The sequence below is a fragment of the Lathyrus oleraceus genome, chromosome 7, assembly GCF_024323335.1.
Source record: "Lathyrus oleraceus cultivar Zhongwan6 chromosome 7, CAAS_Psat_ZW6_1.0, whole genome shotgun sequence".
In the NCBI taxonomy this organism is placed as follows: Eukaryota; Viridiplantae; Streptophyta; class Magnoliopsida; order Fabales; family Fabaceae; genus Lathyrus; species Lathyrus oleraceus.
The window spans coordinates 152210055-152215793 of record NC_066585.1 but is presented as its reverse complement, the minus strand read 5'-3'; the positions used below and the strand labels follow the sequence as shown (position 1 = coordinate 152215793).

At 37.0% G+C, this 5739-nt stretch overlaps 1 long non-coding RNA gene across 1 annotated transcript; it reads right to left on the bottom strand.

The window, feature by feature from the left end:
• Positions 1-2527: 2527 nt before the first annotated feature.
• On the bottom strand, positions 2528-3218 carry LOC127106375 (uncharacterized). The gene is made up of 3 exons (XR_007795357.1): positions 3140-3218; positions 3019-3049; positions 2528-2923 (listed from the first exon to the last, which is right to left on the bottom strand). It is a non-coding gene; the product is annotated as an uncharacterized LOC127106375 (long non-coding RNA).
• Between the last annotated feature and the right edge of the window lie 2521 nt (positions 3219-5739).

The following is a 5739-nucleotide window of genomic DNA, read 5'->3' as shown; positions in this document are numbered from 1 at the left end:
AAGTGGATCCAAATGCGTGTTCCACCATGCACTTGAGTTAGTGCGCCACACAAACGGTATTCAAAACCAACGCTCATGATTAAAACAAAATGAAATGATCATGTGGCTCTGAACTATTCTAGCTCATCACCGGAGCAAAACGCCGGTCATCTTCTCAAACGACCCTGGCCAGACTGGTTCACTCATCACCATCACAAAAATGAAAAAGAAGGACATGATTTCAAAGTAAAAATGGCACTGATGACGAATCTGGCCTCAATTCATCCTAACTCCAAGTATATTGAGAGATACATGGAGTTGAAATTTGAGGTACATGATCTGAGTTGCTTCGATTTATCCTCAAAGCAACTCAATCTTCTTGCCTACATTGGTAGGACTTCAAACAACCAAGGATCCAAGAGAATTGATGAGAATTGAGAAAGAATCGAAGAGAAGAAGAAATTTGGAAAATACCTTCAATGCTGTGCAGAATTCAAATGCTCTTGCTTTGATTCTTGCTTGATCTCACTCAGGAAGTTTGCAGAAGTAGATTAGAATGGAACAAAAGCTTTGGATCCCTGGAGTTTTGAATCTCCAAACAGTGAGATTCAAACTTAATTTTCAAAGAAAATTATCAGGTTTCTCCTTTCAAATGTGAGGGTTTGAGGTATTGGAGCAAATCTGGCGCGCAAGGGTCCTTAATTCTGATACTAGAGGCCTCTATTTATAACTGCAGCTTGTGATATTTGCACCTTCAAATTCAATTTCCAAATTTGGAAATGGATGATGCATGCTTGCATGGGCGTCTACATGCCCATGAAGTCACTCAATTAGGTCCATAATCAAGTGTGAATGAGTCTGAATGCAACTTGGAATGCAAGGTAAGTGTGTACAACTGTTTGAAGTTTGATCTTGCCAAATGATGATGCCATATTCAAGCCATGCGCAGACCACTAAAACCTTGTCCAAAATGGACTAAATTGGACTATTTAGAAAGGTTAGATAAATAGGAACAATTGTTATGTTGAACACTTTTCCATTTGAAGCTTGTATCATGATGATCTTTGAGGTGGAAGTTTGGAAATTTTAACATATCAAAAAAAAATTCTAAGTGTCAAGTCATATGTTCGCTTATTCCACCTTGGCTAACTTTTTATGTGAGCTTCAAATGGGAAACGTGTCTTCGTCAAAGTTGTATCTCTTTCAATGTCCTTAAAAATGGTCAAAAATTTGACCTCATTTGGATTTAATATGAATGAGTTATGCATTTTTGAAGTTGAGGAAAATCATTTGTTCAATGACATTGGTCCAAAATGACCTATAATGTATCCTCATATCACATGCGCATAAAAGTTTAATTAGCTCTTACTACAAACATCAAAGTTAAAGTAGACACATTGAATTTTATTTTGCCACTTGGAAATCTTTCATATCATAAAAATTGAGCAAGTTATGGCCTTGGGAAGTTGACCATCAAATTAGGGTTTAGACAAAATGACTTATACTCTTTCACCATACAAAATGACTTTCCAAGCAAAACTAGCTCTAGAACTCAACATGAAAGTTGTTTGGAATGTTATCTATAGTAACTTTTATCTTGGGATCATTTTCATATGATAAAAATTGTAGGAGATAGGGTCTAGGGGACCCCAGTGTTGATCAGATTAATTCCTTTGGTCAACCACCATCAACCAACTTGCTAACTTGAAATTCTCTTGACTTTTGGGACTCATGGGAGATCATATATGCATAATATAATGAATTTTTAAGTACCTCTTGAAATATTTGATCAATTGTTGAAGAAGCTTGGTGAAGAAATTACACAAGATACCCAGATGCACTAGGGTTTCCACTTCAAACCAATTCCAAACTCTTGAAGAATTCTTGATCATAATACCATGTAAAGATCATAGGGACTCATATATGATGCCTAGAGCCATTGTTGATCATCTTATGGTTGAGATCTTAGTAATGAGGGTCTTAAACCCTATATATGTACTTGATAAATCAAAAGTGATCATGTGCCCTTCCTATAAAAGAGTTAGACAAATGAAAAGACATATTTTTGGCATTTTGGTTAGTAAATGATAAAAAATACAAAGTATTATACAATCACATGGTTCTTGGTGATCTCTCCCAAAACAAACCCAATGGATGAGGGTAAGGAGGATGCCAAGGTATGATCCCAATGCTAATGCATATGATGAGATAACATGAGGGATCTTAGGGTCAAAATTAGGGTCACTACAACAAACAAGACCTTAGACAGCGCTTTTTTTAGCCTTAGACAGCGCTTTAAAGCGCTGTCTAAACCTCCGCTGCTAAAGGTTTAGACAGCGCTTTTTTAAATCTTAAAAGCGCTGTCTAAGCCCCCTCCCCCCCCCCCCCCCCCCCACCTTAGACAGCGCTTTGGCCAAAAGCGCTTTATAAGACCCTCTTATTTTAAATTTTTTAGGTATACCTTAGACAGCGCTTTTGAAAAGCGCTGTCTAAGCCCCACCCCCTTAGACAGCGCTTTGGCCAAAAATGCTTTCTAAGACCCTCCTAATAACAGCATGAACTTTTTTGTCATAGTCAATAATGTCATCTTGATGGTAGGATTAAAAACTCCTGTCACAGACTATATTTCTAATGTTGGAACTGTACAAATCACAAACAAATATGAAGACCTGGTAGCTATCTCTTGAACATCAATGGAAAAAAAAATCAACTATAAGGAGAGGAAGAAAGAATTTACACAAAAAATGAATTTACTTTTCATGATTGTCTTCATTAGAATCTATCTTAATTATGAGAGGTTGGTTAAGCTCTGATGATTGTTCAGCAACAATGGGTAATTCTGGCGAGGATGATGTAACCCCGTCGATGTCGATATCTTCGTTTTCGGCCAAGGCTTTATCCAAAGCAGACTTTGCAACTTTAGTAACACATATCATAAGAACCACTGCACATAACCCAAAACATCCCAACTTAGAGTATAGAACTTATTAACTAAAACATTAATTCAAAATGAAAAATATGAAAAACAATGTAACTTACCCGATACTACGAGACTGATAATGATAAATGCCTGCATCGACAAGAGAACGAAATCAAGCATAAGACAAACTACAGTGCCTTAAAGACATTAAGATAAGTAATTTATGACAGTATCTCATACCCAACGAGTCTTGGAGAATTCGCTCCAACCATGTGTTACATCCGAAAGATCTTTAAGAGTTGTTCCGACATATACAAGTTGCCCCTATTTAAGGACGTTCTAACTGAGGAGATGAAGGTTAAAATCTTCGCATCGACTTAGTAGAATGAGCTTAAATAATAACATATAGAAACAAATTTTGGTCCCTAAGAGACCTCATGATGCATATGATATGAATGCCAAAAATAAGCTCTCTGTGAGGAAATATTGCCACAAAGGGAAAAGAATTTAGAGAGACCAAAAGTCCGCAGGAGCGTAATTCAATTCCGTAAGGAAAACTCACTGGGGAGACAAAAACTCTGAGGGATAAAGGGTTGTGCGTAGGCCAGGCTACGACTTAACAATTGTTGGGGGGGACTAGAGGAATTCCATGAAAATGGAAAGACTCAGCCGGGGGGAAAACATTTGCAGGGGAAACGGATAGATCAGAATAAAACTGAAATATTCGAACCAAGTAGGAACATCGATTTCACTAAGGAAATACACACTCAACTCAACTGGGGAAGAGACAATCTTCAATACAGGAGGAGCAAAAATATATTATCCACTACCAGTTACTGGGTACGGAGATAATAAAATATAACAGGGAGGACATTCGTTATCGGTTAGGGTAAACATATCAAGGATGACTCACTGAGGGCCGCCAGGAGATGTATTCATTACCGGCTACTGGGTAAGAATAGACTTATTGGGGAAAAGCTGAAAATAGGATTTACAACTACCGGTTGTAAGACCCTAATTTTGACCCTAAGATCCCTCATCGTATCATAGCATTACTCAGTGTATTGCCTCAAGGATCATAGCATGTTTGACTCCTTAATCCTAGGGTTGGGACTTATGTGAGTGGTTTGAGACCACCAAGCATATTTGTATTGTATATTATTGTTTTTCTTACTTTGATTACTAACCAAAAGCACAACAATATGTCACTAACTCTTTTTGTTTTGAAGCTCAAGTGATCATGTGCTCCAATGCTCCTAGGAGGCTCCTAAACTCAATGAAATGACCAGATGAATATGAGGAAAAGCATGAAAATGGTTCACAAAGTTCCTAATCATAATATATGTCTCCCAAGTATCTCAATTTTCCAATTTTATCAAGATAACCCAAAGGGCTTGAGGATTGTTTCCTAAGGAAACCCTAATTCAACTGTGCCTTGCTCATGAAGCAACCTCTACCTATGATCAAATTCAATCAAGGGAAGTTCTTTCATTCATTATTTTATGCATATATATGAGCCTATTTGAGGATCCTCAATCATTCATTCATCAAGATTGGAAGTTTGGCCTTGAAAAGTTGACTAGTCAAGTCATTTGACTAAACTGAGGATCACTGAGATACAGCTTTTGATGTGTTTGTCAAATGAAGATTACCCCAAGAGATAAAATATTCTTAAGAACCATCTGAACAACTTTCATTTTCATCAAAAATCCATTTGAAACTTGTAAGTTCATCATTCATTTCAAAACATTATATGTCATTTTGACTGAAACCCTATTTTTAGGTCAACTTCCCAAGGACACAACTTCCTTAATTTTTATGATTTTGAGGTGAGACAAAATGAATTGGAAAGCTTAAGATGTATAATTCAAAGCTTATGATGCAAAATTTTAGTATAAATTGATCATATTGAAAATATCTACAACTTTTATGTTGGAGGTTTTTCCATTTGAAGCTTGCATCATGGAAACAGAAGGGCTTGAATAGGCTTGCTTTTGGTGAAAATTTTCAAAGGGAGACTTAAACATGTTTTGTACCCAAAATTTCATAGCCAGTTTTAATTAATTTCCAAATGCCAAATGAATTTTTTCCCAACATGACTTTTGTTCCTTATTTCAAGGGCTTTCCGACCATTACTCACATTACTTTTTTGGACATTCCATTGGTGAGTTTCGAAGAGCTCTTTCTTTATGTTCATTTTTGAATTTCATGTTGAAACTTAATGTGCAAGCTGATTACATCACATGTACACGTCCAAATCTATTTCAATTGAGTTCAGCTTGGTTTTGCACCCATCATTGGGCCTCACATGCGCCTGTACAGGCCCGTGCATCAAAGTTTCAAATTGCCATGCACACGAGGGAATCATGAACTCAACCCTCTTCAGCTATAAATAAGCACTCAATCTCATTCATTTAGCAACCTTGTGGAGACCTGAAATGCTGTAGCACTGAAATCCCAACCAATACCAAAGGAATTTTCATATTTTTCTCTCATTTTGAAGCTTGAAATTCAACATCATTAGTTGATTTTCAAAGCTCAATTCCTTAGCCTCTCATCTCCATTACATCTCCAGAGCAAAAAGGAATCAAGATCTTGAAGAATTCGTGGCCTTAAGAGCTCCAATTCAGAGGTAGAACTTCAAACTTTTTGGATCTAGATCTTGCAATACAATGTGGTATTCTCTTGTTTGCGTGGTTTTCTGAAGTCCTCACACTTGAGGCAGGCCAGTGGTGGTCTCAATTTTTCATTTCGTGCATTTACAGTTGACACACCATGATCTTCCATCTCAAATTTCTCTCAATATAGGAAGAGTGAGGAAGATCCATGGGCACAGTGGT